Below are 24,607 nucleotides of genomic sequence, written 5' to 3' on the forward strand. Positions count from 1 at the left end.
TTGCAATCTAAATGTCTGGAAAACGTTACAGGCTGTGATCCAAATCCTTCACTCACCTAGTCACACCCAGAGATAGCAGGTAGTCCAGCATTCACCAGGGCTCTCTCTCCATTCATGAAGGGAGCTCTGCTTCTCTCTTTAATATACTGCATTCCTACGGGATCTCAATCGTCTTTTCCTGTTCTCATTAGAGAGAAATGTTGAGGCTGCTGCTTTGTCTTGAGATCTCCCACGTCACACTGCTAGGCTTTGTGTCTTGAATGCTACATCTTTAGAACAAACAATTAGACTGAGACTCTCTCACCCCAGCCTTTTTGGAAACAGTGAGGAAAAATCAACAGCCATTTCCTACCTTGAAGTAATGTAGAAGGGTCTTAACTTAAAAATGTGACCAAATTAAGTATTATATTTGGATATCCAATGACAGGGGAGAGCGCACACCCTCGCAGAAGCGAGGAAGCACCCTGGATGTCCTTACTCTCAGCATTCTTTTCCAAACAGCAGACTGTGCTGTTTGCCCCAGAGAGAAAGATAACTCACTCTTAGAAACATATGTATAAATTTTGACTTGCTTATAAATACATGAGTAACTTTATTTACAGGAACCCAGTACCATGGAAGTAATTAGTAAGCATGACTCACTTAGGTAAGGGCTTTTATCATCACTGTATCCATAACTTAGGACAGGAGCCAAATAATATAAATGTCAGTAACTATAGATATATATTTATATTAACAATGAAGTCCACTCTAGGAAGAGCTAAGACTATATTTGTAATGACCTCATACAGCTAAAATTACGTTCACTAATTTGTCCTGAGCACATCCCTATTGGAAGAACTGATGTACTGCCATGAGCCACCAGCAGCAGAAAGTCCTGAAATTGAGTTCTGGAACTAAAGTCAAAGACATCAGTTTGAACTTACACAGAATTCATGTTTTAAATCAAAAGTCTTTACATGCCACTAGAATGTAATATGTAATAATAAGTTTGCTACATAAAACAACCTTAATTTTGAAAGAGGACTTTAAATTCCGTAGTCTAACAAAGCATTTTTTAAGTAAATCAGTTAAATTGTTTTGATTTTCTTAAATGGATTCTAGCAATTGATTTCTGTGATTACAAATCTGTAAAATGATACATTGTCACTCATAGAAACAAGAATATATTTACAATTAGGATATTACCACCTTTAACAAGAAAAATCCGTACCATATTTAAGTGTTTTGCAAATACTTAAGAATATATATTCTTATGGAACTTATCCTTTAGAGTGAAAGAATGTTTTCTTCACAGATATTTTTATAGTGCTTGCACTAACATGTTGCCTCTGTTCACTAGTCACCATAATAAATGGACAGATTACAGGATGGGACAGCAGAGTTTGGTGCTGTTTGAAAGCCCAAATCACAGATGAAAGCAGCCATTGAACTACTGTAAACTTAAAGAACAACAAAAAAAATCAACTGGATAAGAATTTAAAAAATAAATGAAACAGGCTAGTTCAATGGAAAGAGATGTTCGAACCTGAAGCAGAGAGGTACATATTAATGCTTCTGAGCATACATCATGTTTTATAAGAATATGTTTTTGTTAAGACACCACATCTTTTCAGTCAGAATTCACTTCAGAAAGTTTCAGCATAGAAAATCAACTTGTCTTCTCTTCTGTCTGAGATAAGAAATCATAAAACATATTAAATGCTTTCCACTCAGAGCTGACTTTTTCCTTTCTTGTAGCCATTTTTAAGATTTCATTTGTCAAAGGAACACTTTTTTTAACATCGCAGCTGCACTTTGTTGTGGTTTCCAAAAAGAGTCCTGGCAGAATTTAGTTAAAACAATGCTTTGAAATAATTTGTTACAATGAAAAATAGAAATTTAACTCTAGCCCTTTTTAATTGTTTAATTAATTAGTCAAGTACGTTTAAAATATTCAGAAGGAAGTTGTTTCATGCTCAATTGAATGAACTGCATGCTCAATGTTTTTGGTGGCGTTATCTGCACGTAATACTTTAATAATTGCATTGGAAGACTTTTTAAAGACCTGGACATGTCTGCATATCCTGTGTTATTAGAATATATGCCTGTTATAAGTGCATCCAGGAAGCGAGTTACTTACTGTAACACACTGCCATGGAGGAGTACAAGTGGTATCCTTATGAAGGCCCCATAACCCCTAGATGAGGCTATTATTTACAGAAAGGATCCACGGCCGATATTTTTGCTGTGTATTTTGCACCTACCCACAGAGCTTGTCACAACTGACTTGGCTTCAGTGAAGGAATGGAGGAGTGTTCACTTGAACCATTTTCTCTATAGATCTTCAGGGGAAGTCCAAGGATTTTGGTGATCGATGGGAAGGAGCAGTTTCTGCTAATATATCTAAATGTTTATGGTGATTGTTTCTGATAGAAATGTTGACATCAGCTATTGTTTCAAAGAGGTGAGGGAAAAATAAGGTATGGAATGAGATCTGAAAAGCGCATATTAAAGGGATCTCTTGTTGAAGTTGTCTTTTTAATGTAAGGGCTAACAGCATAGTATAAGAAAATTGAGGGTTACAAAAGTAAAGAGGAAAAGCAGCCTGGTGACTTGTGTCTGGCAGAACTGCCTCTATTGCATTTGATTTGAAATTTACATAGATGCCAGTAGTTATGACACAACTGTCACTCGAAGTTCACTTAACTGGACATGAAACAATAATGACAAACAATCAGAATGACAGTTCTTCTATTCTGCAGTCAGGTTCTTCATATCTCAATTTTGCAACATTCCTTCTGTTGACTCCACCAGACAAATGTGCTTCTGTTACTATGATTTCCCTGTTTGACTCAGTACAGCCTTTCAGGAAGAACTATGCAAGTTTCTAAGCTTTCTATTCAGCTTTTTTGTTATGCCATTTATCAAAGCAAAAGCTTCTCAGTAACAGTTTTTTAACATTAACTCTTTAAGAGTTATTTTGCTGATGTAAAATTATTTAAAAACATTTTCTTGCATACAAATAGTACATTATTTTTCATATGAAAATATAGCTCTCTACTTTTCTAAAGTTCTTCAGAACTGGAGTGACTGCTATACTCCATGACCATAGCTCTTTTTATCATACTAGTATAATTCAGTAGCTTTTGCTGTCTTATAAACAATCTTACAATTAAGAGCTAATGTTAATGGAATAGATTGTTGTCATAGGATAATGGTTTCCTGCTGCTAGATAAATGCTGTGGCAATGCTAGGACATTTATTGAAAGTAATAGCGAAGACAAAGCTCAGAGATTTATTTTTAAAGCAGGTGCCACGGATCCAGTGACACCATTCTGTTACGATTGTTTTATTTCTGTTTTACTAAAAGACTGATGAAGATGGAAGTGTTTTGCCTGATGTATGAGACTGCAGCAAAGTGACAGTGGCTCATTTCACTGTTCCTGAACAAGCTGCACTGCACTTGGCTCATGGAGAGATTTATTGTGCAGCTCACCCAATCAGAAAGCAGCTTATCCATTAACTACAGCTTTAAAATATGTTGTATTTCTATGAACAAGATGGGGCTTGATGCTTTCTCTCACTGAAGCTGTTAGACATAGTTTACAGAGGAGGAAGAAAATGAAGCCCTACCAGACCCGTCCCTCAGCACATCCAGAAGCCGCTCTGCACCACAGGCATGGCTCAGGGAAATCTCTCTGTAGCATGCTCCCCTTGTCCCAAATTAATGGTTCTTTGTCTTCCTTCTCCTGCAGCAAAGAGTGTTGCCTCAGCATTAGCAGAGCAGAAATGGCAGCAGAATTGACTAGTTTAATGTTTCTTCTGTCTTTGAGTTCACAGGATACCAAAGTTTTGGAAAATATGCTCTCTTCCTTTTCTAATACTTTTAAAACTACTCACTCCTGAATTCTCTGACAAGAGAATATGAAAAGCAAAACCTGTAGCATCCTAGGCTCTCTGTCTGTTCTTGTGGAAATGCAATAAAATACCTAGATTACCCCAAGTGTTCACCTCCTACAAAACAGGAGCTGCTTGTCAGAAGGGTGTGGAATACACACGATTTAACTTTCAGGCTTTCTCTGGACAGATATGCTCCAGCAATCTAACTTAGGCCTCTCATATCTTTTGTCTTTTCTTTGGAACTGTAGAGCACCTATTCCAAGCAACACTGTTGTAGCTATGACAGTTTAAAGATATCCCACAAGTAATAAAATATAGAATCCTTTCCCACAGACTCTGATCATTCCAAAACATCGTTAAAGTTATGTTGTAAAACAGTATAATGACTTTATATGACCATAATGTCCCTGCTAGGATTTCCTTAGAAAACAAACTAATTATATTATTAAAGCCCACAGACCTTGATATCAAACCAGCAATTCACTGTTCCAAGGGCTTACTCTGTAGCTCTCGCAGCACAGCACTGAATTAACTTCTAAGGCCAGAGCTTGAAAGCAGTGAACAACTTTAACCTTTTCTTGACCTCAGACATCTGAAAAACAAGAATTCAGTAAACACGTGAATTTCTCAAATTTCTCTTTAACCCACATGCAGATGTTCCGAGAATTAATTCATTCTTCATCTTCTGAGTTTTAAGATTTTTTTTAATAATAAATGAGCAAGTGTTACAGCACTTGTGCCAAAGAGCCACCAGATGAGGATGGTCCTCCACTGAGCCCAGATATTTACGTGAAGTGAGCACTGAGGACAACTTCACAGAGAAAAGCAGAAATGAGAGAAACCTGTAATTCAGACAGGATGAATCCTAGCAACTGTGAGGTGCATGAGGTCATCTGAAGAGCACATGGGTTACAGAGCTCCAGTGAATGCACACTCTTCCAAACTTGATCCCCATGGCTGCAATGTATCAGACTTCATTTGCTAATGCACATGCCTCCCTGCAGCAGTCTCCTATCTGAAACTGAGGATTCACAGGAAAGTTAGAGGAGATGGAGAATTTCCACATCTTTAAAACACTGTTGTTTCTTACCTACGTGCCTCTAAGAATATAACTGTTGTAAAGTCCTACGATTTTATCCAAATATTTGCTGTATCTATTTAAAGTTGCAATTCTGGAATCATGCTCTTTTATACAAATCTGCTTTCAATTTTTTCTAATAAGAATTTTGAGTCTTCCTGGTTAGGTAAAAACATTAACTCTTAAGGATCAGCCAGAAACAAATACAAAGATCTTCTTCTCGTTTACTAGTTTATTTAAAAGTTGATTCTTCATTTGACATAATAAATAGTAATGAGCTGTGAATTTCTGCATGTTGAGGGTTGCTAGTAGAGCAAGTGGGTATCCTCTCACCACATACAGAATCTGCTCAAGGAATCCTCCTCAGTTCAAGGAATTATTAGACCAACTTTGTTGATGGGCTTCTCCACATCACACAGGACTGTGTACAATCAATCAATATTTAACATCGTTACTACAGGGGGACAGAATTCCCCATCCTATTTTAAAGCAAATCCTCAGCCTCTTGCAGCTCCTCTGACTACGGCTGTGTACATCCTGGCTGGATCTGGCCCAGACTCTTTATTTCTAGTGCATCAGATGATTAATTATGTGGTTTCTTTCTGTTTGTCTGATAGACGCTGAGGTAAGAGAGTGATGGTTGCTTAGTGCACTATTATTAAAAAGCTGCTTTTCATAGCCCTGAACAGGCTTGAGCTGTGTGCTACAACTAATCATAAAGCTGCTTACTTGGAAATGTAATGCTTGTTAATACTATACTGTACTTTTATAAGTAAACTCATTTTTGATTGGCTAGTATTTAACTATAATCAGTAATTAAGGGTCAGCCATCCAGTAAACTCATTAGTTTACACCAATTACATTTGGTATAGTAACTAATGATTCCATGGATCAAGCCATTTATTTCTAAGCTTTCAAAGTATAATTATTGTGTAAATCAGATAGAGTGTAAATCTCTTCCATACGTTTTGGTTGGTAATTGAGAAATAAAATGGTTTCCAAATGTATTCTCTGTCCAGTTTTTGTTCTGCAGTAGATCTCTCGGGGGACTCTTTAAAGTATATGGAAAAGGTGATGTCAACAGCAGTGTACGCTGGGCAAACTGAGAGAGGATTAATTAATAGAGATGAAAGAGAAAAGCCAGCCCCTTGCAAATTGTGGTTCAGGCCTCAACTTGGACATCACACCTTAAATGACAGTTTACAGTCCTGAGCATGAGTCACGCAGATTGACAAGTATTCAAAATAGAAGAGAATTAAAAATCCTTTATGTTTAATGTATAAAGGCCTTTCCAATACGCAGTCTTTAAGATGGTGTAATCTCTGGAGTATTTTGCTTTGAAGTTTAATATGTAGTTCCTCACATCCACATAACATTTTCAACACGTTAAACAAATTAGTCTCTGGTTACAGAAGTTTTTAGACATTTACAAGTTGCCATTTAACTAAATTTAATATGTGCCAGTGAAGTTGCTCATGCACTTGTTCATTTAGAAAAATGCACTTTTGGAATGATTAATAAACAAACCAGCCTTTCCTATCCCTTCAACTTTGGTGTTTATTTGAAAGCAATCTACTTTAAAAAGACATTAATATCCCTACAATTATTATTAGAATAATTGCTTTTACTCTTCTCGGAACACGCATTTTTTCTCATTTCCCTTCAGCACAGACAGCTTTCGACTCAGATATAAACTTCCTATTATTATTCCCCACTCCCCACCCCAAAAATGAAGAATAGGAATTATATACTTTTCACTAAGGAATAATTAATTTGTCTCAAGTATTAGAACAGAGAATTGTAGAATGACTTTGAATGGTAGTCTCTAAGGAGTAGCATTGTTTGTTCTCTTCGGTCTTTAATGAGCTTTAGTAAATGGCCAGGAAAAATTACCTTCTTTCTGTAATATGAGAGAAGCGAAGAATGAAGGAAGCTATAGAACAGATAAGAGAAAAGGGAGCAGCCACACAGACACACACACCAAGCCATGGTACCACAGCTCTTCCACTGGCTAGTACTTTCCTTTGGAACAGAGCACTAGAAGTCCAGTTTTTCCATTCGAGTTAAAACATATAACATCCCCAATAATTCTGTATGAGAGAAAATTCCTGGATGTCTCCCACCTATTTACAGAGTCTGGCTTGTGCTGCGGGACAACTGCCTGTAGAAGAGCTTGGAAGTCATTTTGGCTTCCTTTCTTTGGCATTGATTTTGCATTTTAAGACTCTTTAGTCTGTTTTTGTTGTATTTTCACCTTCAGAAGCAATCACCCTTACAGTGCCCCAGTCTGTTGCCCTGTCTTTTAGCAGATTTCTTTTCCCTCCACTGCATTTTCATTGTCACTCCTGTTCAGAATGGCCACAGAGGCAGTAGCGACAGGTGTGTGTGTTTTCTAAGGATACGGACCTGTCACCATGGATAACAGAGTACGTTCAAAAGCACCTTTCCCTTCCCTCCTGTACAGCCTCCACATATTTCCTCACTACCCATTCCCACTATTTGACTCTCAGCAGCCAAGTGAGACCAGAACAGGCTGAAAGAATCCATTGGAATAGGGGCTCTCTCTGATCCATTCCCTTGGAGCTGTTCCAGTTTATAAGGAATAATTGCTCTCAGAGCATTACTGAGGACAAGAAAACCTGGTTTCTGGGGGTTCTGTTTCCCTTTTCTAGTGAATACTTCCATATTTTGTATTTCTCAGGGTAGGGCCTGACAGACATGTTTTTCTGCTATGCAGCTGACAAGACTAGCCCAAGCTTTCCCACATGAAGAAAGGACTCAGGGCACACACACTCAGAACTGCAAGGACACACTTCCTGCAGAACAGCTGATAATCTCTTGGGTAGAGTGCTGACTCAGGGGGGCAAGGGAGTCCAGCTCACCTTGCTCTTGGCAGAGCTGAAGACAAGTCTTGTGTCTCTCAGTTTAATAGCACGAGCCAGCAGACTGAACCACAAAAGTCTATTAAAGAAAAAAGGGCAGAGGAGCGCACGGGCAAGACGTGCAAAAGGCAGCAGTGCTATCTGCCATTATTCTGTGGGAAAGGCCTGGTGCAAGCGTCCAGTTCCTAGAAAGAGGCTGAGCAAGCATGGCAAACAAAGAAAGTGGCACAAAGCATTACAACACCTTCATGTGATTGTGGCTCAATGGGAGGTGCTCTTGTGGCAGACATCAAATTGCTGGCTGGAGCTCAAGGGCACCGGGGAGGTGGAGAAGGATGATGAACATGGGGAGAGCTGCTTGGACCCATCCCAGACATTTAGGGAAAAGATAAAAGGAAAAGGCTGCTGCCAAGGCAAAAATCATTTCTCTCTATCATGGGCTCTCTTTAGTGCAATTGTTAGAGAAGAATAAATGGAGACAGATGTATGACAGACAGATAGGAGGCAGTGAGGACAGGACTAGTAAGTGAGGCAGAAACACTGGAAAGAAGACAAAACAGAAGAAACGTAAGAAACATGAGAATTGGACAAAGAAAAAGGGGAAGAAAAAAGGCTGACCAACACTTCTGGTGTTGCCTTGATCTTCTGGCAATAAAATAACAGTAAGACAATCGCCGAGCATCTGAGTGACTCTGAAGTCCATAATATTTAGGAGGCATTGAAGTGTCCTGTTGATCAGGATCATGTTAAAAAAAAACCAAACAGTAAAACTTCTGACAAGTCTGAAACGCTCTGTCAGGAAGACAGAAAGGAACAGGACTTAAGCACTCAATTTCATGTGTGTACCCAAGTACTAAAATCCACACCCAAACACACTTACGCTTTTTAATAGTAAAAAAGATTGGGCCTATTTCAAACCAGCAAGAACACATGGTTTAAAGTACACGGCTGCTCTTTCTTCAGAATCAACCTTCTGTGACTTCTATAATTTATTCCTCCCAAGATTCATTTGAACATCTGCAGTATCATTATTTGAGTTTGTTATACTATTACCTTTAAAATTTTACAAGCCATACAGTAGGATAGGTGACAAGTTGAAAAGTTAAGGAGGGTTAATTTAGAAGTTTTAAAGCAAAGCTATTTTTGAGTTATACAAGTGCAAAAAAGCATGTGAATCCAAACCTCCATGGTTACATTTAAATAACTCAAAAACTGCTGAAAGGATTTTCTTCAAACTTCACTCAAGACAAATCCCTCTGGGCTAAGACCAAGCATGAGAATTTAACTCAAAAGGTGATTGTTGTCTGAAGGGAGTTTTCTTCCTCCCCTGCCCCCCCCCCCCCCCTTTTTTTTTTTCCTCCTGCTTATTTTGTTTTCAATGTTCTAAAAAAATAATAGCACTGAAAAATAAGGGCCTGGAGTGTAACTGTTTCATATCCATTTTATCATTAAAATAAGAAAAATGCTGTTCGTAAACTACCTTTTTATTAAAACCAGACCCATTTCTCTGCCTCTAGCCATTACCAACAGCCTCAGTACCCACCTATGTCAGGCATTTGCTGTAACTGGGTGGCTCAACAGAGAAGTGTGGAGCTGTACTCCCAGTCCCATCTGCAGCTTCTTTGCATGCCTCAGCAGTTCAGCTCAGCTCTAATACTACCCTAAATGGACAACTGAGGATTCTCCTCAGCAGGAAGTCTTTGGAGAGAGGAGAACCAGCAGCTCTCCAACAGTCCTTCCTTTACTTTCCATCCTCAGTTCATGGGAGGTGAAGTATACTCTGTACCTGAAGGCTGACCTCAACGATGTTTTGATTTTCCACCAGTCCAGGATTTGGAAAGCAGAAAGGTAGCTTGCAGTCATGCTTTTCTCAGCTCATTGACTGCAAACTTAGTGTATTTGGCAATCTCATTCATTCTTCCCCTTTACAATTGAAACCAAGGGTCTTACCTCCTGGTCCTGTAGCTGCAGGAACTCCTGTAGAGGAAGAGCCTGATCAAAAAAGATGGAACCATTTTCTTCCTAAAGAAAGGTCCACTTTAAGAATAGTATCAGGAGTCTGGTAGCATGGTTGCATGGTTGTCTGGGTTAAAAAAAAGAGAGAGAGAAAGAGAGAGAAAGAGAGAAAGAGAGAGAAAGAGAGAGAAAGAGAGAGAAAGAGAGAGAAAGAGAGAGAAAGAGAGAGAAAGAGAGAGAAAGAGAGAGAAAGAGAGAGAAAGAGAGAGAAAGAGAGAGAAAGAGAGAGAAAGAGAGAGAAAGAGAGAGAAAGAGAGAGAAAGAGAGAGAAAGAGAGAGAAAGAGAGAGAAAGAGAGAGAAAGAGAGAGAAAGAGAGAGAAAGAGAGAGAAAGAGAGAGTGAATTTATTTCCTGCTGAACTCTCCCACATTTTGTTCTCTACGAATTGTCCCAGGGCAGACAAGGGCCATTCCCTCCCCCTTCTATCCAGACTTGCTTCTGATTCTGGCAGCACCTCCCACAGTTACTCATTCATTTGTTTATTTGTTTTTCCATTTGCAACTTTTGCCCCCTCCAAAGAGCTGGTTTGCCAATGAAATAACAGTAACTTATTTCATTTCAAATGTATTCAGAAAGGCATTTGAATTGTTCCTTTTCACTGACAACAATGTCTGAATTTGGAACTTGTGAAAAACCAATGGGGGAGATTTGGAATATGTTTGCTAAAATAATTCATCACATTTAGCCAAAGCAACCCAGATAAATGTGGAAATGGCATCCCTTGTCTATCCCTCATATACATGACCAGGACTAAAAGCTGTTTGGGAAAGGTCCAACCCATTGTTTATGGTCCTAATGCAATGAGGCTTGCAAGCTGCAGCAGTACCGCAATGCCTAGGGATTTGTTTCAGGAGACCCTGAGTTTGGAAACAAAATACATGTTTCCTAATGACTGCTAACACTGAACAGTGGGAAGTACAGCTGAAAAGGGCATAGAGAGGTGCATCAGGAAGCTGAAGTCTTGGGCTCAGTTCTTATTTGTTCCAATCTTGGGGAAATCTACTCCAGCAAAACAAGGAGGCCTTAAAGTTGATAACATGTGGTAGCTTACCAAGTAGCGAGCAGCTCCTGCAAGCTCCGTGCTGCATGCACTGCCAAAGCAGGCAAAGCCCAGCAAACCTTCAACAGACAGGGAAAGTTTTAAAAATAGATCGTAATATTTAAATAATCAAAGAAACTTTTCCATTAAGAAATGTCCTATATGCTCTCTGCCACCAAACTTCTGGGTTATTGTTTTTCACTCAGCATTTCAAGCTGTCTGCTACTATCTCATTCATACAGCTTTTTCAACACAGGTCAATATTATCTGACTAGATTCAGATTAAATCTTAATACATGATTCACCTGGAAAACCCTGATTCCAAGCATACTGAAAAGCTGCAGATATAAACAGTGCAGTTACCATGGATGATAACGTATTAAAACATATCCCAGAAGGAAGACTAGCAGGGAAAGGAGGAGTGCAGAGTTATGGCCACAGAAGAGAATGTCCTTCATTTTCAGCCGAGATTTTATAGAAGAGTGAGAACAAATGTGGCAAAGAGAAAAGTCTGTCCCCTTACTGCTCATTCTGCAGCTAAGATTTTGCATCAGCCATGATAAAATTAGGCAGAGATGTAGCAGATCTGAGTATTGTACAGGAAGACATGGAAGGAGCAAGAGTTCAGTGCAGTTCAAGGATGGAAGGGTATAATGAAGGCAAATGGAAAGCAAAGAGTTGAAACGGAAAGAGATGAGCTCAAGGAATCTGATATGAAGACATAAGTTTAATTAATAAAGACAGGCAGAGCAGGCTGAACAGAGAAGACTCATTTAAAATGTCAAAATATATCTTTAGTTATGGCCACTAAGGTAAAAATAAATGAAGTTATGTAGAAAAAGCATGAAAGTTCAGGGGTGCGAGACTGTGTTTAATGATAGGAGTGGTGAGAAAACCTGAGGCTGGATGGAAGCTCTTCTGGGAGGTGATAGCCCTATTTCAGTGCTTGCTGCTGCCATCTGGGTACCCAGCATCTGCTCCATTAGTGAGAGGGATCACAAATTGCCTTCTAATCTGTTTCAAACTAAGTCAGTCAGATTCATTTCACCTGGTGATGAACATGGATATGAGATAACCAGGCTGGCTTTACTTGCAGTGCAAGCATTAGGGAATGCTTGCTTGGCCTCTTCTGTGGGGAAGGGCCAAGAGGCAGCAAAATGTGGTGTAATTTTCAGCAAGGCATTGAGGAGGAAATTTGTTTGGTCTAGCAGAGCACACAAACATGTAAGGCTGGAACCAATCCAGACACATGGAAGAATGCAAATTTCTAAGAGTAAAAGTTATTATCAGCAATACTGAGTTCAAGAAAAGTTGATATTTCTGTGTCTCATTACTATGAGTAAGGAACATGTTTACTATCTCTGTTACTGGTGCAAGGATAATTTCTGCAGAAGCATATCTATGTGCTTGGGAAAAATAACAGATACTGGTTGGTAACCAGCAGGAACCACAACAGAGGAGACCCATGGTTTTACTGTCTCTGGTCCAGTACAAAGCTGTAATCTATGCTACTTAAGCTTCATAAACTCAGCATTTGCAAATGCCTAGTAGTCAAATTTTTTTTTAAAAGTGGGTAATGTTGAAGTGCAACTGCACATAAGCGATCACTAGGACAATATATAGTGGCTTTCACTTCAGGGTAATAGCCTAATTTCCATGTTCCTTTAGGAACTTGGATGAGGTGAATTGGTACTGCAAGGAAGCACATCAAAAACTTAGCTTGCACACAGTTAATTTACTTCTATTACCTCAAGTGGCCCTGTTCTTTAAGGTGGGTTCACCATAGGAAGCTTGCTCTACTTCAGCTATTGCTATAACAATTCAAAGAGAGGGAACAAGAATTTTGGCTCTAAAAGTGGATACATTTTTGAAACACTAAAATAACCTCTTTAACTATAACAGGGAAATATTCCTGGTAACTCACTCTGTTGTGCTCCCCATAATTAGAGCTGAGAGTAATAACAGATTACCTTTTTGCAAGAGAGGGGCCATCTCCTTTTGTTCTTAGAAGGACTGCAGCTCTAAACTCTTTGCAACCACTTTCACATCTATATTATCATTTTGACTGAGGCTTTAAATATCTAACTCGGTAAGCCTTACGTTGCTTAGTTCTCCACCATGTATCTTCTTATTTTGGGTGCCTGTCATTCACATTTCTGCAAGGTTCAGCTGAAACCATTAAGTATTTCATGTTACCAGTGCTCTGCACTGCAAATATTAAGAAGCAAAATTTGCAATCCAGGTCATTCACAGAACATTCTTATACAGCACATAATATTCCAAAAGCTAAATTAATCTTGCTTCACAATGTGAGGCTCTGTGTACGTGTGGTTTCTGATACAAAAGGCTCGACTGAAATCAATGGTATAGGCATCATATTAACTCAGACCCAGTTCTTTCAGGTCCATGAAACGTAGTCGTGTGCTTTCTAATTCAGAAATCAAATGTAACCAAGAAGCTCAGCTCCTCTTTTTAAACAGTGTGTTAAACAGTTTCAATCCAATTTACCTTTCACAGATGAAAACATAAATCAGTAGCTGGTCTCCACTCCACATGCTAATTTAACGAGATGGGGATCTGACCACATGTGTATATATGCTCCAGGAACCTGCAGACCTTTTCCTCCATACTGCATTCAGTTTGGATGCATGCCAAAGAACTACACATGAGTTAAAAGGAGGAGGGAAAGGCAGCCCGGCCTACCAGCTTGCATCAGGATCCAGAACAAGAGTGTGAGACATAGGTCAGGATTTCAGTACCATCCATATCCTCCCCTGATGATCACTCCAAGAACAAATGCACAAGTTGCTGAAAGCAATCTCACAGTCCAGACAGATGCTCTGGGACATCTCCTCAGGATGATGTCTGGGGTCACCACTCAGCAGCTGGAAGAGCTCTTTCCCACAGTTCAGAAGGACTCCAGTCTAAACAGAGATGGTCTCTCAGAAGAAAGCCCCATGAAGAAGGTGACCCAAAAGCACCCACAGATCCACTGTTTGGCTCACTGTACGGTGAACTACAAAACAAAGGACCTTTGGGGTTTTGTCTGGTAGGTCTTCAAAGAAGGTGTGCAATGCCTGTAAGAATGCAAAATGGAGTAAAAAGGCAGAAGATAAATATTCATGCACAAACATCAATTGTGTTTTGGCACTACTCACACTGCATGACTTCTGCTGAGCTGACAGGACTGTGACTTGAAATACAGACGCCAAAACAGCAGCATCTCCTCAATTTCTGTCTCCTCTTTGCCTTGTCCTAAAGATTATTGACCCAGAGGGATGAAGTCTTGCATTCACTTTTCTCAGATGTCATGCATCTGTGAACTGAGTTCATTCATAAACAGCTCCCTTTCACTGAACCAGTCCAAATTCACTTCATACACTCATCTAGGCAGCAGCACAGCATTGCTCCAGTTGTGCAAAAGCAGACAGACTTCATCAGACAGATGTTCAGTGAGCAGGGAATCTCTGAAATGGGACTACCTATTGCAAGGTATCTGGCATCATTGAGAAGGTGAGGCAAAAGTGCAAAAAAGTAGAATAAAGCTAGTGAATAAAGGCAGGGTACAGAAAAAAGAGATAATACTGCTGAAAAATTAACTGATTGTTCAAAAACAGATTGCAGGACATGTCATTCAAATAGCACTACTGGTCTCTTGTGATTAGCCTTCTCCCTATCTACCAACAGAAAAATTAAATATAGGCCAGATTTTGCTTAAGTGCCAAAGGAAAAAGGAAATTATATTAACCATGCCTGTGAATCTCAACAACAGAATTATAAATTATCTTTACATTTTAAATTTATTTTAAAAGTCTGTTTATCTTAGCTTATCAGATCAAGCTCATTAGAAAATCAAAAATTGCAAGTCTTGTGATGTGAGGACAAGTAATACCAAGAGTGAAAAGTCAGCATATCCCCAGCCTGTGGGATAGTAGAGCCATCTGCTAGCAACATTTAGGAAATGTCCTTTGGGTGGAAAGCTTCCTTGCAGCCTCAGGCTTTGTTATAGAAACTCAGTTTAGCCCTTAAGCTTTTTAATATGTGTAACTCCAGTTCAGAGTACCTAACATCCAGGCCTCAGTGTGGACCCTAATATACTGTCCTCTAAAACAGGGTAGCCATCTATGCAGTGGTCTCTTGGTGGTATCACACTGAAATCAAAAAACATTTGCACAGGCACAGGAATCCCTGCTACCCCATATCAGATCACAGTGTTAATAAAGCCTGTCCAGAAAACAGGCTTTATTTTCCTAGAAGAAAAGCCAGCAGAAACAAGTTAATTATGTTTCTTTCTCTCTGTCTTAGTTATACAGGAGTGTCATTTGTTCTTTTATGTTTTTATTACACAAAGTCACACCAGATCCAACAATGCAAGCACCTCCCTCATTTCACTGGTGTTTGGCTTCTTATTAGAAATGTTATCAGCAGGTAAACACAATGCACAGGAAAGTCTGCTATGGAGTAATGAGGTTTACCATGCTGATGGCCAGAATGTTTTAACAGGTTAAAACTATTTCTGGTAATTACAAAGAAGTCGAAAGGAAGTGTTCCCTCAAGCTCACAACACGTATTTTATACAGGAAGAAACAAGATACAAAACCATGAAAACTGCACAGACACAAATATTTGAGATGTACCTGAGAGGCAGAAAAATATATTAAAATGATCACTGATTGAGCAACATGGAAAGAATTCTATCAGTAGAAGAAAATAATTCTTGCAAGTCTCTGAGAAAGCACAATAAACTCCGCTTCTGTAACAATATTCAACAATTCCAACTGAAATTCTGATGCAACTTCTGGATATTGATGACTGACTTCTTTGATTTAGCTATTACTGTGCTTTTATCGACAGAGAAACCAACTTTCTGGAATGACAAAGAGAATTTCCTAAGGTCAAACAGTGAGTGTCTAGTTCTCCTCAATCTTATTCTCAATCAACCATACTATTAGATTGTACAACCATGAAACACAATCTCTTCCTTCTGAAAAGGTAGGTTTTGTGAGAAAAATAACAAGCTCCACCTGTCTATCCAGCTAGTATGAGCTGTAGTGAAAATTTCATTCTGTAGAAAAACTGCAGATGTAGCTATTGTGGAAAAAAAGCACCCGAACTCATGTGCATATCAGAAATTGCCAGAGTGCTTTCAGCAGCTGCAACTATCACACACTTTCAGCAAGTAACTTCAACTCATCAGGTCTAACTCCAGCGTAGACAGCACGGCCCAGATTGCTTAGTTATAAATAAAGCCCTTGTATGGCACATGCTGCAAGGAGATACGAGGCTGGGGCCCTGCTGACTTGCACCAGCCCTGGGTTAAAGTTGGGCATTCCGGAATGGCAGCCCCACCACCCTCCCACCGTGTCACAAGTGGAAGGAGCTGCGAGAACGTGCACACGTGTGAGTGTTTAAATACTCACCACTGGGGACTACAATAGACATTTAGCCTTGGGATGCTTTCTCTGCTGTACTGCAGAAAAGCAATAAAAATATGTGCTACACTGCAGGCTTTTTCTCTGCTTAACCAGCCCCTTTATTATTATCTCAGCTTCTCTCTTTCTGCAAACAAGGCCAATGGCAGTCTCAGGGCCGGGGCTGTCAACCACACTGTTCTTGTCTGACTGTGTTGTGGTGCACTCAGGACAAGGCGCCCGCAGGCCCTTGTTGGCCCGCACGTTCATGGACACCACCCACTAGGCTGGTGCAAGCTGCCTGCTGCCCACAGGCAGCCCCACAGCATGAATGATGCAGGCAGTGCACAGGGCAAGAAGGGTTTGAGAAGTGCCACATCTCTGTGAGAAACCAGAGGGAGGAAGCTTGGAAAGCCTGGCCTTTGTCTTTTCCAGAATTAAGACTTTGATTAGCTGCTGGCACAAGACCAAAGCTCCATCTGAAATGCTTTAGATAACCCATCTGCGCTTGGTTTGGGAGTCTGGAGAAGCATGCCACAGCCCGTTCCTCACCAGCGCCGGCAGAAAAAAGGGGAGGATGGGAGGATGGCACTCACCAGCACTCCTGTGCCACCACTCAGAGCCTCTGAGGCCCGGGCTGGGCGCTGGCAGCCTGAAGCCGAGCTCAGCCCTGCTGCTCTGCAGCACCGGAGCCAGCCCCACAGCCAGGGGCTCTCCCCGCCTCTCCCCGAGCCCCCATGGTCCTCCACCAGTCCCCGCACCTCGTGATAAATTCCATCATTATTCAGCCCTTACTACTAACACCGAAATTCATCACTCAAAGCAAATTAGCCGAGATTCATTAGAATAAGACATCTAGTAGGCACATGTACTTTATTAGCCTCTTACACCAATAGTTTTAATTAGGTACATATTTCACAGCTCTAGAGCTACTCGAGTGAAGGGCTGCTTTTATCTCTTTTATTTACAGTAACAAGCTATCAAACAAATACCACCATAATTAAACTCAGATGCAACAACAAAAAATCCTGATTTTTTTTTTTCTTTTTTCAATCTTTATTAACAGCGACCTGCTCAGACCTCGGTGTTCGTACCCTGCTCTGCCCAAGGAAGGAGCGCGGGCCCCTGGGCCGGGCAGAAGCGGGGCCGGGCAGCGCCTGCGAGACAGCGCTGCCTCCATGTCACCTTCAGGTAACGGGCAGCGCTCTGCCGCGGAGGTGGCGGTGATGAGAAAAGTGATTAAAATCCAGAACATTTCTAAATTATTAATGAGGAATTTAAATGATGTTATAAAAGAGGGAAATACAGGCGAAAATGTTACACATTCATGGAATTTTTACTCATGCATAATAATCAGTTGAAAACACTTCGGCTATAATACTTCCTAAATTACGGGGCGATGGGGGGGGGGGGGGAACGATGTGTTTCCCGGGCCCGCCCGCCCGCTCCTCACTCTGCGATCAAGGGCGCCACCTCCCGGGCAACCCGGTGAAGCGCGCCCGCTGCCGCCAGGCGCAGGGCTGCCGGGGCCGGCGCGGCGCAGAGCGGGGGTCCGCGGCTGCGGGACTGCAGAGAGCACGCCGTTCGCATGCCCTCAATCACCACCTTGCTCACCTCTGGGCCTAGTGCCGCTCTGCTCCGTAATTAAAAAAGAACTGTAATACTGCGGGAAGTAACGGTGTGAAAAGAGCCCCATCCTGCTCTCGTGTGCACCGAAGTCATCGCACCCGGTGCTGACCTACAGGATGGCGTGCACTTTCCTCCTCGCTCCCCCACAACCTGCTGCAATTCAGAGCAGTGCCCGCAGTTGGCAGCCTGAGAACAAAAGGGTTCCCCAAACCAAAGCTGCAAGAGCATGTACCTTACACAGCGATATGTGTGTGTGTGTCTGCCTACGCAGTCCCTTCTGGAAAGACTTCCCCATCTTTGTGTCTGAACTCCTCATCTGAATGCTGCCCGTGGGCTCCACAAGGCCAGAAAACACTCAAGGGTCTCATCTTTAAAGACTTACTTAGAGCTGTGCATGATCGGGTAGGCACTGTGTCACCTACCACAGATTCCATCCTTTCCTTCTCCTGTGGTGCACGGAAGGAAGCTGCAAGCCAAGGAAAGCAGAGGGGTCAGTGGACTGCAGCCTTACCACAGAGCCCTGAGACCCAGGCATCCCTCTGGCTGAACTCTCTAGGGAGATCCCACACTCCCCCGTGCCCTTCAGTTTGAGTTTGGTAGATCTGCGAAGCAGAGCCACCGTCTGATTACAATTGCAGCAAATAAGGCAAGAACAATCTCAGGCCACTCTGGTCTGTAAGGGCTATACAAATGCGCCAAGTCCCACTGAATGCTAACTGGCAGCTAGCACCAATTACTGGGTAATGGGCACTCCACATGACCCGTCACTTAATAAGTAGATAGACACAGTCTGCACTCACTTTTGGAGCTCAGTTGTCTCTGGCTGTAACGCCAGCTGAATGCTTTGCAGTGTGCTAGCCTCACGGTGACTAAAGCTCAGATCGTTATAGCAAGGCTCAACCAAAAGAAACTGCCACACTCTTCTCAATTGGAGCAGATGAAATAAAGGCTCTTGGACACAGTTCCTACCTAGGAGCCTGCCAGAGTCTAATAACTGCAACATGCTGTGATTCTAAAGTAAGTGTGTCATGGAGAGATACCCCAGCTAATTCTCAGGGAAGTAAATTTGCCTCAGCTAAAGTCTTTGTTAACACAGTGTTATTTCTTCTACTGCTCTAGCTGCTTCTGTCCCTTTCTCCATAGCATAGAAGCACAGTCGCTATCACAAGTCACAGATGGTAGCTGTGGTTCCTCTGGACAAAGCAGAGACATTCACATCAGAAACAAAAATTTGTCCTTTTTTTTTTCCTTCTTTGCAGCACTATTTAAAAAAATTTTGCTGAATTGAATTTTGAGCAATGTGGTTCCTCCACATTTACTGTCACAGAAAAACTCAATCCCTGTCTTTAGCCATTCAGAGGCATAAACAGGGAATGAATGCTATCGAGTTCCATGTTTTCTCCAAAATATCTTCAAATGAATATAATGAACAGAAGATAACAGAGAAGATCCCTGTGGAATCATGGGGCAAAAGGAAGTTATTGCCAAATAATCCCAAAGCATCCTGAGATAGTTTTCACAAATAAAGCAGCAGAGACTACTAAAACACCGTTCCCATATGTCCTTATTAAGAACGTGACACCATAACTTTCACAGCTAACACTATGAAAGGCTGCGGAAATGTTCAAAGGAATTTTGGAAGGTTTATTTTTCTCTTTGAAAAACAGAAGTTATCACTGAAGGCCTTACAAAAAGTGTGAAACTTTCAGAACATTAAGCCTCTGTAGGCAACCATTATATAGAAAATACCGTTAATATCTTTTACTGTTTTCTATTTTCGACACTGAGGAGGGCCTTACTAACCAGACAGTTAGCATCAGATGAATACTCAATGCAACAGCTGCATAAATGCAATACCACAACATGCACACGAATCAGTGAATTCAAAGGTTTTTGCAGTAGCCATGATTTGTACTCCACGTATTACAGACTATATGACAGTATTACACACAAGGAAACATCTCAGTGTGTGCAAGAACCAGCCACTGTACGGAAGGCCAACAGAAGTTTTAGATGCCTCAAAAGGCACATTAAATTCCAATTTTATGAGTTTATGACTGTATATTAACCTGATGTGACCTTCTTTATCTGAAATTAGTCTTCTTCTAATGTTGCATATATGTGCAATACAGTGAACTGATGGCTGTTCCATACTCCTTCACCTTCATGTATTTTGATTCTATACCTTGACATCCATCCATTGAATGTATTTACCAGGACTGAATTTCCTTCAAAATTACTTATAAAGTGCATGTAGGAGGTGAGAAGAGAACCCTCAGACTGCACTAGTTCATTGTGTGAAAAAGGCAGTAAATACAGATGTGGAACTCCATATTCATGCCTCAGCACGGCTATCTCTTCAGTTTCACACCTGCAGGTATTTATGTGATCACACACTAAAATAAACACAGCACGTGTGGGTGTGTAGAGCTGCACCTGTACTTATAATGAGACACTCAAAGAAATTCACTAAGTTTTGCGGCAATCCCATCTGACAAAAACACTCTTGCACATTTTGTCTTGCACGTTCAGTAGACTTATCCCAGTGAATCTTTCTGAGCACTGGGTTGGTCTGTCCTCTGTACTGTCTTCCCCTGTCCCAGAAGGAAAACCTCCCACTTTGTTACTTTCTCACAGCTTTTCTTAAGAGGAAATCCTGTGAACCACCTTCCTGCATGACATCTGCTGAGCTTATAGTTGATGGCACTGAAACTAGGCACAGAAGGCAATTTGCACACCCTCTGGGTCTGCTTATTTACCTACTTCATGTATATTTCCCTGTAAGGCAGCCACTGACTGGTGAGTCCTGCTCTGGCACAGAAATGTTATACATCTTGGGATTGGTTTTGAGAGTCCTCTTTCAGTCAGTGAAAGGACATGAACATAAAGTTTCATGGTGTAAGTACAGTGTAAAGCCTAGTATCTAGTATATTAAAAACACTATTACAGCAATTGAAAAGCACAATGAACACAGACATTATTTTCCCTGTCTTTTCAGAGGAAGAGTACTAACCAAAGTATTGAGTAAATTGCCCAACTAAGCATCAAACATAAGACTAAATATTGAAATTTTCCCACTTACTCAGACTTCCAAGCTATAAAGTCATTTGAAGCTCCGTAAGACTGAACAATTGCCTGCCAGGATTGGTAGGAATCTCTTCACTAGTGGTAACTAAGAGTATAAGAAAATTAAAGCATTATTGCCATGCTAAAGTGCTGTAACCACTGGACTTTGAACTATAAACATTTTGAACTCTGTGTTGTAATTCAATCCTACCACAAAGACATGAAGTCTGCATAACTATACGCATCTTAAAGAAACAGAAACAGTAAGAAGTATATTACTCTTTCACACCTTACAACCAAACTCAGCTTTTCCTAATAACTACTGTAGAAAGTACTGCCTAGTGTTTAGGCCAAGGGACTGTGAGTAGAGAAACAAATTCCTGTCTAATTTTCGCCAGTAACTGGCTAATCACTCAAACATTCCATGCCCTAGTTAACACATATATACCACAGGTATTATAATAACATGAACCTGCTTATTAAAGCTTGACTTATTAATGCTTGGAAAATACTTTGAAATCTTTAGAGAAAAGACTTTATGTAAGGATAATATTGTTACCTTTAACTCCTTTAGTATGTCTGCCAACACTCAGAAAGCCTCTTGGAACTTCAGGTTCAATGTAGCTAAGAGGTTAACAGTATCTCTAAAACTTTCCTATTCTCCTGTAGAGAGGTCCCCACTTTGCCCAGACACAGATTCTGTTTCCCCTTCCCTCTTTACAGATGCCTTGGTAAAAAAGAGATTAGTTTCCTGACACGTACTGCATTTGTTGTGCTGACATCATAGAGTCAATGAGAACAAGTATTTATACTTCTATTATGCCTTCACTGAACTGAACAAGGTGTTCAACAGGACATTTTAATTATAATCCTACTTCTAGCAGCATGAGTAAAGGTGTTTAAAAAACACAATCAAGCATGAAATGGAACAGTAAACATGCCATTTCAATTACAAAATTATGTATAAGCACATCCTAACACAGCACAACATTTGAAGACTGTGAGAAATAATAAAATCCTATCTGAAGCCCTGAGAGGTTTTGTGCACAGAGTTGAAGGAGCTGGAATGCTCTCTGCTCACACTCTTTTGTGCACTTACACTGAATTTTTGGCTCCAGACAGAAACTCACAAAGTCCCCAGCTGTCAATTTTTGTACAGATTTCCATGAAGGAAACGTAGCTGTAAGCCGTTTTTGTGTTGTGGTGTCATGTCAAGACACGTTTTCTGCTTTGAGATCTCTTTTTTACTTTCTGGCCAAACTAAGCTGAAATGAAAAAGCAATTGCACTCACAGATCATTGCATCATTAGCTACCACTGTCTATCTGTACCACCATCTACCTAAAATAGGCAATGAAGCTAACACTGTGTCAAACTCAGATATAGATGTGACTCATCAGAACCTCCTGGACATCTGTGGTCTTCAGGAAAACATACAGCCAGCTCTGATGGGTATATATTAGAAAGGCCTGAACACCACACTGTCTGAGTAAAGGTGAAAGCTCTTCTTTTATGCGCTTGATACCACTGGGCACTCCAGGAGCTGCTGTGGTGAATACTCTTGCCAAAGCACAACCAAACCACGGCAGCCTGTCCTTTGTAGTCCCTGTGGAGACAGAGTTTCCCCACACAGTCTCAGAGAAAAGGACACTGGAACTCACATTTCTGTCATGCAAATTAGACTTGAACCAATCCTGGGTGCATTAAGTTCCCTAAGACATCTGGAGATCGTAATATAAAATCTGATGCTATCTTGTGATCTAGATTATTATCTTTTCCACAAATAGTTCTGTTCTGTTTAATAGACAATGCAATTGTTCAAGGTATGAAATTATCTTCTAGAATATCTTACCTGGAAATTACTCTGTTAATCTGACTTGAAAGTAATAACATCCTCAGGAATTTCACAGCCACTGAGATGAATCTGTAAATACAGCAAACAACTAGTTTTTAGGAAAGTACTTAGTAATCTAACAAACAAATATGCAAAAACATATAACTGACAAGAAACTATACTGGTGTCTGTAAGTATTAAATAATACAGACAGCATTAGAAGTTTGCTTTTTGAAATATGATTTCTTACTCTTTCACTATGCTCTCAGAGTCGAAGGAAAAAAAATAGCATATTTTTTCCATTTCTGGAAAAACCTGTCTTTCTCAAAATGCCAGACCACCTCATTAGTGGAAGCCTTGGTTAGCTTATAGATAGCTGTCAGAGGTGTTTTGTTGTGCTTGTTTCCACTTCATTTTTTCCCCCCACTATTACGAGAAAGTAGAAGTAAAAGCAGAGTTTTCATTGCCTGTAATGGGAGCAGAATCTGCTTTTATTTCATAGTTCTTTTTCATTCTTTCCCTGGCAGTACTCAGAAAATCATGTGAGGAGAGATGCAACTGCAAGGTAACTTGGTGGTGAGGGCTCCAGAAGCCAACACTAAATGCAGGTAACATATTTTTGACTAACAGTGCACATTTACAGCCTCTGACCAGAAATTAAAGAGAAATGCTATATGGAGAAGTCATTAACTGATATTTAAAGCTGGGAAATAGAGGATGTATGAGGAAACCTAAAATGTAAGGCCTATATTTAACATCTCATCTCTTGTCTTCAAACTGATCAACTAATGGGGCAAGGCCTTGAAGTTCATTTATAGTGGAAGAAATGAGCATGAGACCTACTTGATTAATGCATCTTCTCCTTGCATGTAAGACTTACATTAGAAGAAAGCCATGCTGCTTTTGTAGTGTTTCAGAACTGCTGAAGCCAGATCAGGTCCTCTCAAGATTCTGGATAAACCAAGGTTCAGCCTATACAACTGAACAGGCCCATAAAAAATCCAAAAATTTTTCACCACCAGATATAACTTGTGTCATGGTTAGAAACAGAGATCATAACTAGTTAGGCTTGAATAGTTATCACAGGAAATGATGCATGAGAAAGAAAACATATAGTGCCAGGAACATAATTTTCAGGGTCAATTTCAGAAAGCCATAGTTTTATCTATGGACTCAAAAGAGAAGCAAGCACATAGCCTGGTATATAAAGGTCAGATTGAAGCCATTCTTCAAACATCTTCCTAGCTGGGTGTTGCTGAGTCTGGAGCTGAGCTCTGGCTTCTGCAGCCTCCAGGCTGGGCCCACACAACACTGGCAGATGCCAAGGGAGCAGAAGGCATTGACACCAGCACATTCATGGGCCCAAGGGTCCTCAAGACCTTCCAAGCATGAAGGCAGAGAGAGTAAAAGGAAAGTAGCTGAGAGATGATACAGCTGCTTTGCAGAGTACAGCCACAACGGGAGCTGTAATCAGAGAGAAAACAGCGTGCCTGTCTGAAACGCTATTTCTGCTTTATTGTGTAAATACAGGAACTATGACTTCATGTCTCACACTTCAAGAGACAAACTCTCAGGCTTGTTTTCTTCCATATCAGAGCTCTAAGACATGCAAAATGTGTCTCTGTATTTCAGTTCTGGCTGGAGGTTAATCTCTAGAAACAAGTAATGTAACATTTCCATCTATCTTTTCTATTCTTTTGGCGGTTTTAATTACACTAATATACTATGACACTTTAAACAAGACACATCTCAGCTTATGGCCTGCTCTGCA

General features: G+C 40.6%; 1 protein-coding gene and 1 long non-coding RNA gene across 2 annotated transcripts in view; one reads left to right on the forward strand and one right to left on the reverse strand.

Annotated features, from left to right (window-relative positions):
* Positions 1-57: 57 nt before the first annotated feature.
* LOC116243473 (uncharacterized) overlaps positions 58-24,607 on the reverse strand; it is an 83,662-nt gene continuing 59,112 nt past the window's right edge. The window contains exons 7-15 of the mRNA XM_090146405.1: positions 22,855-22,926; positions 18,320-22,608; positions 13,406-13,974; positions 12,868-13,066; positions 10,910-10,977; positions 9,793-9,925; positions 4,343-4,474; positions 3,616-3,731; positions 58-269 (exon numbers count right to left, since the gene is read on the reverse strand). The gene's annotated coding sequence lies outside the window, so the exon portion shown is untranslated. The remainder of the gene's footprint in view (positions 270-3,615; positions 3,732-4,342; positions 4,475-9,792; positions 9,926-10,909; positions 10,978-12,867; positions 13,067-13,405; positions 13,975-18,319; positions 22,609-22,854; positions 22,927-24,607) is intronic.
* Positions 16,263-24,000, forward strand: LOC149916849 (uncharacterized). Its single transcript, XR_016469246.1, has 3 exons — positions 16,263-16,297; positions 17,375-17,499; positions 23,364-24,000. It is a non-coding gene; the product is annotated as an uncharacterized LOC149916849 (long non-coding RNA).

Source organism: Phasianus colchicus, chromosome 9 (assembly GCF_987193195.1).
Source record: "Phasianus colchicus chromosome 9, bPhaCol1.hap1.1, whole genome shotgun sequence".
NCBI lineage: Eukaryota > Metazoa > Chordata > Aves > Galliformes > Phasianidae > Phasianus > Phasianus colchicus.